The sequence below is a fragment of the Cygnus olor genome, chromosome 1 (assembly GCF_009769625.2).
Source record: "Cygnus olor isolate bCygOlo1 chromosome 1, bCygOlo1.pri.v2, whole genome shotgun sequence".
Taxonomy (NCBI): domain Eukaryota; kingdom Metazoa; phylum Chordata; class Aves; order Anseriformes; family Anatidae; genus Cygnus; species Cygnus olor.
Window position 1 is genome coordinate 38,859,697 of NC_049169.1, and position 13,260 is coordinate 38,872,956.

Consider the following 13,260-nt stretch of genomic DNA (forward strand, 5'->3'; position numbering starts at 1 on the left):
CATTTCAGATTAGCTTCCTTGCCTAGCATATGGTATCCCTGCACCAGTTCTATTTTGTAGAAGTGTACTTGATGAGGTAGCTTCCAAACTTCAGTCGACCCTTTTCACATAGAAGGAACCTGTGTTTTCCTTGGTTGGCAACCCTAGCACGTCCTTATGCGTACCTGGGGAGCATCACCAGTACAGCTGTGATGGCTTCCAGCCATCAGCCTCCTCATTCAAAAGAGACGATTTATGAACTCTCTTGGATTCATCCCCATTCAAACTTAAATATGAATTTAATCCCTGGAAAGTCGGTGGTACTTAAATGCATAAAGAAAGCTAAGTACAGGTTTGCAAAATAAAAACGGTTGGAGGGAAAAAGCTGCATGGTTTCCTACCACCTTCTGCTTTGGCTCTTCAACCTCCAACGAGGTGGGTCCCACAATGTTCTGGCCAACCCTCAATTCCTTCTCCTAGAGGATGTTCACATTTATTTTATTTTTATTTCCAAGCCAGAGTAAAGTCTAATTTGAAATGGCAAGTACTATATGAAATGGAATTTCCTTCTTCTGCCCAGCTCAAATAAAGACTTAGAGTTGCAGTTTAAGTAAAAGATAATGATATTTTTATTAGACCAAGTGACACTTGTTAGCAACACCAAAGGGTCAAACTAGAAGTGAAGTTGCTTCATGATGCCCAAATGGGTAATAAAATGCAATTATTTCCTTCTCAAAGTGCCATGATGACTTTTTTCCACTCGTTTATATCCCATTATATGTTCCCTGAATATGCACAGCAGAGTCATTCCAATAAAATATTCCTGCTGTGAGATTCCATGAAAACTCATGCTTATCTACAATATAAATATTTCTCTCACTTCCAGCTCAAAACCCAGTTTATCAACTTTTTATTTTATTTTATTTTTTTAAAAAGAATTAAGTATTTTCTTTCCAAAACTGGACTTAGGAAATATATTCAAGTAGAACTATGAAATATTCAAGCTTTTGTATCCCATAAACTGGAGAAACTAGTGCCACATATAAGGAATGTGGATGTGATTAGCACTACATAGTGCCAAGTACACAAACATATTAAGTGCAACCTGACATCTCTAACACCATAGTTTTAACTGATGCAATAAAACAGTCGTAACTCCCATCAGATACATGCTGTCCAAGGCTTATTTAACATCAGATGCCCATGGCAAGTGCCGGTCTGATATGCAGCCATGCCACATTGTGAAAGGAAAGTGTTTTTTTTCTTGGGGGTGACAAAATCTCACCATGCCGAGCATCGCTCAGTGCAGCTGCTGCCTGCAGTGTTTCCAGACTGCAGGCTCTTCAGGTGAAGACAGACCTGAGGTGTGGGGCCTCCTGTGATGAGGAGAAAGAGTGATTATTGCTGGAATGTCGTATCAGCTGCATGCAGCGCTATGAACTTTCTAACCTGATTAAGGCAAGATATTTATGAATGAAGGCAGTAGGATAATATGACCACATTTCATTTCCCAGCTAACTGGTTATGTAAATGGCCTTCAAGAAAGATTAGAAGAAATGAATATGCATGCATTGCTATCAGGCTGCTCTTGATCAGAAAAATACATTAGCAGGTTACCAACTCCTGCACCTCTTGTTTCATACCACTCAGTAAGACTGAGCTAGCTTCTGGATTGCAGCTTAATGCGACCCAGCCTTCAGGTTGTGTGCAAACAGCCTTTAATTAAGAAGATTGTGAAGATTGCAACATTGTTTTGGTGTTAAATCCTCCTTTTGGAAGAAGTGGAAAGGAGGAACAGGGACAACGATGTGGCCCCAGTTTTCTGCCAGTCAGGCTTTGCCTGTTAACCCTATCTCCTCTCATCTTGCTCCTTCGGTACCAATGCTGGGAGACCTTCCACCCACCCCCAGAGCTGAGCTGTGGGTAACCCTTTGGGTCAGCACAAACTAGCTACTGAAACCACCAGGAGATTTGTCATCACCTTCAGAGGAAACAAAAGAAACAAAAAACAACTACCCTTTTTGAATTTTGTCTAATCTCATTTCGCCTGTTTAATGCATGTATGAGGCAAGTTGTTCAGTTCCATTTGTTTCCAATGATATTTCCAGATGGGAATTTTCCCTTTGCTAGCTTTCAGGTCTTCCACCTCTTTATTCCCACTCTCAACCTGCTTAAGTAGTTACTTCTTTCTAATAGCATTACTTAAGTATTCATGTGTTTAAATGTTTCCTTCCTCTTCCTTCCAAAAATGACTTTCCAAAGCTGTGTATATTAAAATGTATTAACCTATCTCAGTTGTTCACATACAGTTGTCCTTTTAATAAATACTTTGCATTCAGTTTTGTTTCCATTTTTATTGATATATATACATCTATACCTTTAATTTATTTTTACACAAAAGCTTAAAAATTGAATCCCTATGCTGGAGCAGAGGCTATGCATTAAAGATTGGTAAGACCTTGATCTTACTTATGAAATTCATTACCGTATAGAAATCACTGCTTTGACAGCAGCACACGTCTTACATTAAGTTCATGCGTAATTTGTCCTGCAGGATTCTTCCCTGCTTCACCCTCATGGGCCATGCCTTTAATGAAGCATTGGTGCTGGTGGAGGCCTCTTTCCTCATGTGAAGCAGGCTGGAAAAGCAGAGGAAAGCCAGAAGTGCTCAGTCCATTGCAACCATGGGAGGGAGTGCAGAGGAAGGGTTATCTCACCTGTCAGCCTATACCTACCTCAGCTGGACTCTCCTTGTCAGCTGGGATCGTCCTTTACAAGGGATATGTGCAGCTAGCACAGGGTGAAAGCTAGTAGGCAATTTCCAGACAAAATAGATTTTGCTTGGAAAATGCTGGCTCACTGAAAATAAAGCTTTTCATAGTGTGTGCCAGTTTCAATGAAACACTGATTGGGCAAGAGTTCTCTGCTGGGGAATGGAATTTCTGCTCAAAACTGCAGACAGTGGACCACCACCAAATAGCCAAAAACATAGGCCCTCAAATGGCACCCAAAATGAGGGAGGTCTGGGGCTCAAATCCTTACCCCAGTACAGATTCCACTCTCCAAGCACAGAAACTCACAGGACCAATAGCTGGAAAATGATGAAAAGGAAGCCAAACCTTTCATTTTTGTTAGCTTGTCATCATAGGCAACTGCAGAAATTTGCACTCAATAGGGCCCAATGATTATTCTCACTTGATAACATATGTGGAATGCAATTTTTCAGTACTACACTTGCTAGTACTGCATTAGTAGTTTATATATTAAAATTATATATGCATACCACAGTGCTAGAACAGGCTTCTCTGCCTGTCTCTAGAATTTGTTGTTAAAGAATGTTTCTAAATAACTGATATAAAACCAACTACATTAGGCTACCCTACCACCATTCATTTTTTTAGCGTAGAGTCTTTATAGAGATACAAAAAACACTTTGATAGAAAATAGAATCTGAAAACTCTCTCCCCCTCCATTATACTTCAGTAATCTCCCTGACATGTCAAATGTAGCAATTTCTGCTAGATGATTTATCCATGGCTCCTGTGCTCTCCCAGCAGTTCATCGAATAGTCTCTACAGGACATTTGTATGTGATTTTGGCACAGCATAACAGGCTCTGGGAAGGCAAAACTATCCTGGTGAGCCATCCCAGCTACAGCCCTGTACTCTTGTGGTAGGAACTGTACCTCAATGGGACCAAAAGGAAGAGACTGGGAAACTCTTAACATAAGCCTCAAAGGATATTCTGCAAAGCTGTTAAACTGCAAGCATGATTTCTATTGTGTCTATTGCTATATCCACTGAATTCACAGTATTGAGTCATGGGATTAATTTTCATATGTGGCTAACAATCTTGTGCTCTAGAGAGAGATGCAGCATCATTTCTGTTAACCGGTGTTTTTCTGTAGGCCTTACCCAACGTGATATAGGTTTGACCAACTCTCTTAGTTTAGCAGAACATAGACACGTGGCAGAATCCAAACCTTTGGCCAGAACAGGGCTGTCTAAATGGCTGCCTTGTGCAGACGTTTGTCTAAGTCTTGGTGGTTTCCATTTATGCAGGACTACAAAAAAAAGGTAAAATCTTTTGCAGCCATAGCGTTAACGGAGCTTAGACATGTAATCCTGGTTGTACAGCACTGGTGATCTTCTGTTTATACAGTGCCTTTTATGCAGATGGATTCCAAAGGAGTACACAAAACCGTGTGTGTGTATACAAGACTTCACCCAGCGCAAGCCTGCAGGTCCCTTAGGAGCGGGGCTCTGCAGCTGTCCAAACAGCGCCCAGCAGTACCCAGCAGTTCAGAGGGGAGGACATTTCAGGCTGAGGTTGGAGCAGCAGCTCAGACCCAACCTACATGAACCCTCGTGAGTGTTTATCTAGACACATAGCCAAGTGCCAGCTTCACAAAGGATCTTACCTGCCAGCACATTTGTCATTTCACTTGACCTGTGTCCTAGCTCTGAAGTACAGTCAAGTAGCAACCTCCTTACAGATGACTAAGGAGAGAGATGTAGTCTCCTCAGAGCAGATTTCACATGGTAAAATGGCTTTTTGCTTAGAACGTTTAACCTAGGAAATAAACAGCTGTCTTCAGTCCTGCTAATCTGTGTTTTCTAAATAGATGTTCAGTACACTGAAGTTAGAGGGCACGTATGCTGTGCTGAGGGCAATGCCTACCTCCGTTCAGTATCAGCAGCCTTAACCCATCTCCTGCAGCTAAGGTACCAAAGAAAACTTATCAGTCACCTGTTTGTAACACAGCGGGGTTAGGCATTACCTTGGTGTCTGCTTTGGTATGGCTGTGTTAAGAGCTTAGGCACTGCCGAATGTGTGCAGAACTCTAATTCTGGATTTAGGCTACTCAAGCCTGTCTGCATTTCTCTTTGAGTTCTTGGGTGAGTTAGGGATCTAACTGTAGAAGAGATTTTACAATGAACTAAGCCAATTCTGCTCTCCATTTTGCATAAGAATACCCCATACACTTAAAAAAAAAAAAAATGAGTACTTCTAGAAGGAGCTATAAGCCTGAGCCAAGAACAGTCCAGGGAAGCCTGCTGTTCTCCTTACCCAAACAGATCTGGGTACCCTCAGCAGGACCTTTCCCAGGGAGCTGTCACTGCTGTTTCTCCTTCTAGAGCAGGAATGGTGCCTGATGGTTTGTATCTCCTAGCAGCCACCCTTTGAAAACACTGGAGATAAATAGGCACTAGATCCTGATTCTCCTGATCAGCTCAGACACCTGGGTTTTGAGAAAAACAGACTGGAAAAGGGCACCTAAGGGAGCGCAATATGTCCAAGCTCTCAGAACAGTCATGGAGATCTGTTCAACTCAGTCACTGGAGACCAGAACGATTTAGTTCACTTTACAAGGTACAACTACCCTTCACAGCAAAGACTATCTCCACTGACACACCAGACACTTAATGAACAGGCTTAAATCCTGGACCCAAATCCTACCCTTACCTTAAGGTTGAGATGGATCATGGGCTGTTTCTTACCACTTGTTAGGAAGGAAGCATCAACAGCTGAGGAGTGGACATGTTCATGCTTTTTCTTTGCCTGGGTTATGCTTGCAAAGTAGTGCCTTTTCTAAGCTGCAAATCAGACTGAGCAGGTCCCATGCCACGTCTAGGTGCTCTGTACCTCCTCCTTCTGTCTGCCACAGAGGAAAAGAAAGCATCGGGCAGCAGGAACAAGGTCCTCTCTCCAGTAAAGGATAATTAGGTGGCTGCACTGCATCTCCTGCACTGACAGCTCTCCTTCCCAAAGCTGGTCTAAGGGAGGTGTCTGAGCTGCAGCAGGAGCAGCAGGGCTGTTGGCTCTGGCAGAGGTGCTCTGAGGATCAAGGCAGGGACCCATGCAAGCAGCCTCACAAGCTTGACACTCACCCACGTACGCATAAGCTCTTATTTGCGAGGTACAGACTCTGCCTGCCTTTGCTTTCAAACACCTAGCTGCAAACAGCCAGGTTTGTGTGCAGACAAGACGAAATGTACAAGGGTTAAGGGGATTGCTAACGAAGCAACCCTGCTCTCATGCTGTAAGGTCAATCTTTTAACCATACAGTCAGAGCTACTGAACTCACCAGAGCTACCAGAGGAAGGAAGGAAGGAAGGAAGGAAGGAAGGAAGGAAGGAAGATCAGCCCCTGGAGCTCTTTCAAATTAGGGTCCCAGTTCTGCCTGCAGGTTCCCTAGTGTTAACAGGGTTTTTGCATGAGTTCATGTTAGCAAACGGGGACCTACTTACGCACTTCTGATTAAAACTAAACAGAATTTGACAGTGCAACCTTTTCCTTATGTCAGAAATGTACAGCTGTGTGCCAAATATGCAAGATAAAAGAATATAACAAAACTGAAACAGTATAAAAATACATTACAGTAAGCATACATTTTTATAGCTACATATTTTTTCCAGTTGATTCCATCCAGTCCATCTCTCTTCAAATAATTGTCATTAATCAAATACAAATATAGGCCCCTTGGGTCTAACTCAGACTTGAAGCTAAGCACATGTGTAAGTGTTTGTTGGTCTGGAGTCTTAGTTGTTGCAGTTTTATTGAGAAACAGTCTACAGTACTTTTTTTTTTTTCTCCACCTCCCCTCCTCCCACCCAACAAATCAAATTACAGAGGGATTGATCTAATCATTTTGAAAAATGTTTTCATATATCAAATATAGTCCTACCCCTACAAAAAATAGAAAGCCAGAACAAATCTGCTTTTTCCATTGTCAACAGCAGATAAAGTCAAGAGTCTTGCTTTAAATCTTACAGATGGACAGCAGCTTCAGAGCCATGCAGTGCAGCAACAGTTATGGAGAAAACAAGTAAGTTTATAAAGTGTTGACTCACACAAGTCAAGAAAGGCAGGAGCAAAGGTTCAGGTGGGTGACTGCTCCCTCAGGCAGTTCCTCCAAAGACACAAGAGGAGCAGCAGCCTTCTGACAAACAGCAAGTGCCTGGATTTGAGCTTAGAACAAAAAAAGCCAGCCTTTACTCTGAGCTGTCAAAACAGAGTCAAAACCCCACGCATCCTCTATTGCTGGAAGAAATTTTACTGATTTCAGTGGGATTCTTTATGGTTACAAAGATAAGCATATGGCTCTGCTTTTGCATAATTCAGTATAAAAGATTTATAGTCTTGAAGATGTTTTTGCATGTATACACACATATTTATATCTATGCATATTTGTTGTATGTATATACACATATTGTGCATTAACACATACGCATAGAGGCAAATTGCTTTCCAACCCACAGCTAAAAAAGAACAAAGAAAAAGAGCAAAGCTCAATAACCCTTGGCACCTCGACAAATTCAAAGAACCTGAGAAAGCAGAAAGAAACAAGAAATCATAATGTGGCCTTCACCACCCATCACGAGGAGTCCAGACTACACGCTTACCATGGTCCCAGGCTGTAATAGCATCCTCAGCCTTGTCTTTTTGTGGAAGCCTCCTTTCTGCAAGACGCTCCAGTATTTCACATTCCTGTTCTCCACAAAAGAGACTTTGGATATACAAAGTCAACCAGCCCTTAATACTTTTTTTTTCCATCACTAATATCCTGTGACACATACTTTTGTTTCCAGCTGTCCCATGATTTGTAAGAGGAAGACGTGCCATTTCCCCATCTCCCTGTGATAAACCTTTCACAGAACTCTGCGTTTGGAAACTGTTTGTTCTGAAGAAGTATACAACATCTAGGAGAAAACAAGACACGTTTATGCTTCAGTCTTGTTCTTGAAGAAGGGTTTGCACTGGGAACATTTCAACATAGAGTAAAACTTCCACCTTTCCTGTAGAGACAAAACATTAGATTGAGAGTGAGAATACAGATTTCCAGAAAAATAGAAAGAGAATTTGAAGATTGACATGACACCTTTTCCACACACCTTCTTCAAACTTCACACATTACTGGAACAGAAGATGGATTGCTCAGGTTCTGTGAGATCAAGGTGCAAGACCTTCCATGAGAAAAAATTGCGTAGAGGCTAAGGGTTGAGGTATGCTTCAAATGTTCTCAGATATCTATTTCACCATGAACCAAACACAAAGACAGAAAGAGACTTCTTAATTCCACTCTTCTTCTTCCCTCTTCTTGTAGTAGGGGGATTTGCTTAATTCTTTACAGCTGACCCAGGCCTTCTACCCTGACAATCTTTGTGCTAAGTTTACGGCATGCAGCTGCGGTCCTTCTGCTCGGGGCAAGAATGTTAACCCTTCCCCTGACAGTCCTTGAACTGGTTATTATACACAGTCCATCACAGGTATCTGATTTGAGACACCACCAGATGGTTGTTATTTAGGTGAAAGCAGACCCAAATAGAATAATAGTCCAAAACACTACACGGTCAGTTACTAAACTACTAATTTGCGATCAGAAGTTGGAAGAAAGAAATATGTTGGCATGGAGAAGGGGCATGGACGACAACTGCTTGAGTTCTTCAGTCCCTTTGCATTCCTCCTCTTGAAGAATTTTCAAACCTAAGCAGAGAGCTTTTTTCTTCCATCAACTATCTTGTTTGGGGGCTTGGGTCAAGTTTTTTTTTTAATGTGCTGTTCTGAAACACAAACCTTCTTAAGGAAAGGTTGAACTTAATTCACAGCAGAGCCAGAAAAAGAGAGCCAACCTTCCGCTGGCACTTCTACGTCTGAAAAGGGAAGAAAATTGACACCTGGAAATGCTGACATTTCGGAAAACAAATCTTAGCCATTTTGAGCACGAGTAGGATGCTGGCAAACAACATGACATTGAAGCAGGAGGAATGTAGGAAAACTTACAAAACAAAACCTGAGAGGGCTATTTAGGAACAAATAAATAATCAGTATGCTTAGCAGTGCCACGGCTAATTAATTTGTATGACCACTTTTCAAGTCAGGGACAGAACCTGGTAGATACTACTCATCTTTCCCCTCATAACAGCTGCACAGATATCAACACTAGTGTCTGGAGGAGTCAACTGAAACTGTTGGCTTTATACCAGCCTACTTCAAATCAACATGATGGTTTCCTTTAGGGCTTTGCAGATAGTCGATATTTCAGCTGGGAGGCCAAGTTATACACCAGTTTGGTTCAGGCTAACTGAGTTTAGATTTTCTTTGTACTTGCTTTTCTCACCGAAGTGAGAAACCGGAAAAGTTCTGCTTTACAAGCAAATAAAATGAACAACAACAACAAAAAAAAAACATGACTTTGCAGAAGTAACCTCCATCTTTCCATCCACCACAGCACATTTTGGGACCCCCTGCGGTACTGAGAAAAATTCAGCTTCTGTTCCGTCCTCTGCCTGAGGCTCCTTTCCTACAGACACATGGTCAAGCAGTTAGACTACAGGATGTGACAGCACGGGATGTTATCAGCTTCCACACCACCCCTGGAGCCAACCTGTCCCTTGATGCAACCACCTGGCCAGCATGCCCTGACTGAAGGCAGCCCTGGGCGGGCGGGGGAGGACATCCCCATTCCACGGTACATACAGCGCAGACTTGAGTCTCCTGCTTGACTTCTCCCCTCCTTGCCCCATCTCTTCCCCATAAGCCCACATCTCACCGGCAAGGGGGAAAAGCCAGTATTGTGTGATGGGGATATCTGCCTGCCTGGGGAGCACTGGGTGCACCAGCCTGAACAGCCTGGATTAAACAACCAGTACATTTTTCTAAAGAGTATTTGCTGCAAACTGGGGCAACTTTTCTAATCTGATGTACACAGGACAGTCCTCTGTTCCCTGGGCGCAGAGCATTCTACCCTTCTAGCATCAGGCACCGAGTCAGCTCACCTGGTCCCTGAGTCCCACTCTCTCCATGGTCTGTAAGGAAACACCAGAGTGATAGGGAAGCACCAGCTAAGCGGCTGGCAGGACTGGGTGAGCACAGCCCAAACTCTTCCTGTGCTGCATCTTAGTGGAGGATTCTGTTACACTATGACATGCTCTCCCATGGTGTCCACACTGAGTTCTCCCTTACATCCTGTTCAGAGAACTGCTTCGTTTGAGCTAGTTTATAAGTTGCTTAGCGAAGCAACTGATTTCTGAACAATCACATGCTCTACAGACCAGCAGTGCTCTATAATCATTCAAAGAACAAAAAGATGTATTATGACAACGTTTGGAATGCAAATGCAAATAAAATAAAGCCCAGACATTATAAGGTTTACATATATTTAGCACAAGCAGAAGACAATTGGAATTAATTTAGTTCTTACACTTTAATATACCATATATGTATACAAAAGGAATGCATGTAAATCAAAAACAATTTGCAAGCAAAAAAAAAAAAAAAACAGGAACAAATCTGCAGCACTCAGTACACTCATATGGTGGATGTATTTTTGTCCCATAATGTTAGCCTTGCTGGGTTTTTCTTTTTCTTTTCTTTCTGCACTACTGTACCTAATTTGTTCTTTTTAATAGAAAACTTGAGCAAGTTTGGGTTGTAGGAGCTCTTCCTAGACCGGCAAATAGCAGAACCAGCATCACAATCATCTGGGGACCCTTCAACTTAAACAATACTCATGCAAGTTATTTTCAGAGATGGTGTTTTTAGTAAGCAAACCCATATACCAAGGTTCTCAAAGGTGAATATTTTGTGGGTCATAGCACAGAAACAATCTTCCTCCTGAACTTGCTTTTCCATATCAGGTTGTTGCCTTTTCATCTAGTTATGTACAGAAAAAGCAATCGCAATCCTCCAGGCCTGTCAGTGGATACTACTTTCCCAACTCAGCCGAAAGGTAGTCATATCTGTTGGTCTGAAACTTCTGCAAGAGTAGAAAACTTCGGTTTGTTTCTTGAAAGATGGGATTATAATGGAAAAAAGTGTTAGGTTAAAGAAATAGCACTAGTGGTATAATTTGGCAGTAATATAAAGGCCATCCAAACAAAAGGGTTTGCATTTCTGGAAAAATAATTTTAGTTTTGTGCCAACACCGTCTGGACTGAGAAAAAAAAAATGATTTACACCTTTCTAAAGCCTTGAACCCATTGCCAGAAGTATGCAAGAAAAGTCAAAATCCTAAGGAGTAAATTTCTTGGGCTGCCATTTCCAATGAGTAAGTTTGATAAATAAAACTTAATTTTTACATCTGCCATGGATTCCGGGGTATGATTAATAGCTAGAACATTGTGGCCAGTAGCCAATGTATGTATATGATTACAGCAATCTTAAATATAGTACATTTTGAATAAATATGCCAAATAAGAGTATAAAAAACAGTCCATGCATGCCTGGAAAAAAATCTTGTCACAGTGTCAAATATTAAATCCTTATGAAAGTTAAATACCACAGGCATCGTTAGGCGAACTCACAGAAGCATGGGGTGTCAATGGCATCAGCTCAGCTTTGGGAGCTCAATCACTGAAACACCATTTCTGTTCATTTTGTTTCAGCTTATTTGCTACATATGGTAGTGGGGAGAAGAAAAAAAATGAAAAAAAACCACCTGCTCTGCCAAAAGTATCATTCTAAGCTGGTTGTCTTTTGGAGTTTCTTGAAAAAAAAAAATTTAATTTAAAAATTAGACTCTGCTAACTCAGATTTTGTGATCTGCACAATTTCCCTCTCCTCTTCAAAAGGCAGCATGTTCTCACCTGCGCTGACAGCAACAGAAGGATATCAGAGAATCACTAAACTCTTTTGCATGACCACCACAAAATTATTTAATGGCAGTCTTGCAAGGAAGAGTTCACTGGGATTTCAGAGGAAACAGGATATCTCCCAAATCCCTGTATCTGTGGGACAGGGAAATTTTCTTCTTCCTCTCTCCTTACCTTCAACTTTTCTGCTTCTGCAGTCTTGGTGCTACTGGCTCTCCCTTCAATATCTCCACCACACCTGTGCTCTGCCAAGGAACACAAAGTGGCAAGAGCATCATACGCACCAGGCAAGCAGCATGAGGTAGGAGCAAAAGGGGTGGAAGCTCCTAGATGTTCAGAGCTTAAATAAGGCTTGTTCAAGCCAATCAGTAATCTTGGCTGTAATAATAGCCATGTGGTCTTAACAACTTTTTTAATGAAAACTTACTCTGTGTCTTTTGTGCACCAGGTTTCAAGTGCCTGAGCTCTGTGAGCCAATTGCCTTGCTGTACAAAATGGAAGGTAGTCTTCCAATGGCTTTAGGGTGTCTTTATTCTAGGATACCACATCTATCTTTGGTGGAAATCTTAGACACCAGGTTCCCATTTCTGCCAACCTGTTCAGGGCAGAGATTTTTTTCAGAGGTGCACAACATCAGCTATATAATGGAAACTCAATTGCAACCCTGACTTCTCAGGGAAGGAAGGAAGAATTACCTTTGCTATTAACAGCTGTCCTCTGCCTGCCTCCAAATGGGCCAGGTTTCACCTGCTAGTTACATTCCTTACCTAGTTACACTCTAAACAGTCATCATCTCTAAAAGCAGGGCTTGCTCTGCTCTAAGCAGCGAACTCTGAGCCAACATTTGTATTAAGCAGTATTGACATCCAGTGGAGAGTTAGAATAATTACAGGCATGCAGATAACCCAGTGCAGTAGTCCAGTTTATATTCTGAGTTCAGCTCAAAAAGAGCGGTGTACTTACCTTACCCTACAGATATGATCTTCCTAGAAGATGTAACTCAACCTTATTGTAGTCTATTAAGAAAAACTGGAATATCATACAGACTCTACCATTTCTCTGTAAAGGGTTTTCTTTTGTGCAGTTTCCTTTCCTTCCACATACTTTTCCTTTTTTGTTATGGTTGTTCAAAAGTAATGTCTGGGCTGCAGGCACTGTTGTTTTCTCTCAGAAAGAAGATATCAAAGCATGTGTATGACTGTTTTCCAGGACGTGTAAAAACATGCCTGCCTTTAAAAGCAGTATTATAATGTAATTTAAACCCAGATTTGGAGCGTCAGACTTGATCACATTGCCTGAGGTTAGAGAAGATGGACATGCATGAGCCTTCTAAGTACTTTCTCATTGCTGTAGATGCAGTATGCAAACTGAAATAAAGGGAAAGTCGGTATGAAATTTGGAGCAGCGGGAATAATATCATCAACACTATTCTAAGAATTTGGTGACCCTATCTGATCCTAAGAGAGTTATGGTCTTATCAAAGAAAGCTAATTTAAAAATATCCACTTTTTCTTTCAAAAATTGTTAACTACTTGTCATAAAACTAACCAGTTTTGAGTTCTCAGCAATCAAAAGCTGAATAACCTTTGACAAAAGTGGTGAAAATCAGGTAAAAACCACAGTAAGTGTGAAAGAAAAGAGAAAAGAAAACCCAAAATGTAAAAAATTTTGTAGCCTAAAAATTCTG

The 13,260-nt window shown here is 41.5% G+C and overlaps 1 long non-coding RNA gene across 3 annotated transcripts; it reads right to left on the reverse strand.

Annotated features, from left to right (window-relative positions):
* Nucleotides 1-6,367: 6,367 nt before the first annotated feature.
* On the reverse strand, nt 6,368-11,881 carry LOC121068216. Of its 3 annotated transcripts, XR_005818721.1 has the most exons (4): nt 11,748-11,881; nt 7,875-8,633; nt 7,386-7,778; nt 6,368-6,951 (listed from the first exon to the last, which is right to left on the reverse strand). It is a non-coding gene; the product is annotated as an uncharacterized LOC121068216 (long non-coding RNA). The 3 variants fall into 3 exon arrangements; XR_005818719.1 differs by having other exon boundaries at nt 6,368-7,778; XR_005818720.1 differs by lacking the exons at nt 6,368-6,951; nt 7,386-7,778; nt 7,875-8,633 and adding exons at nt 9,189-9,283; nt 9,759-10,738.
* Nucleotides 11,882-13,260: the final 1,379 nt, after the last annotated feature.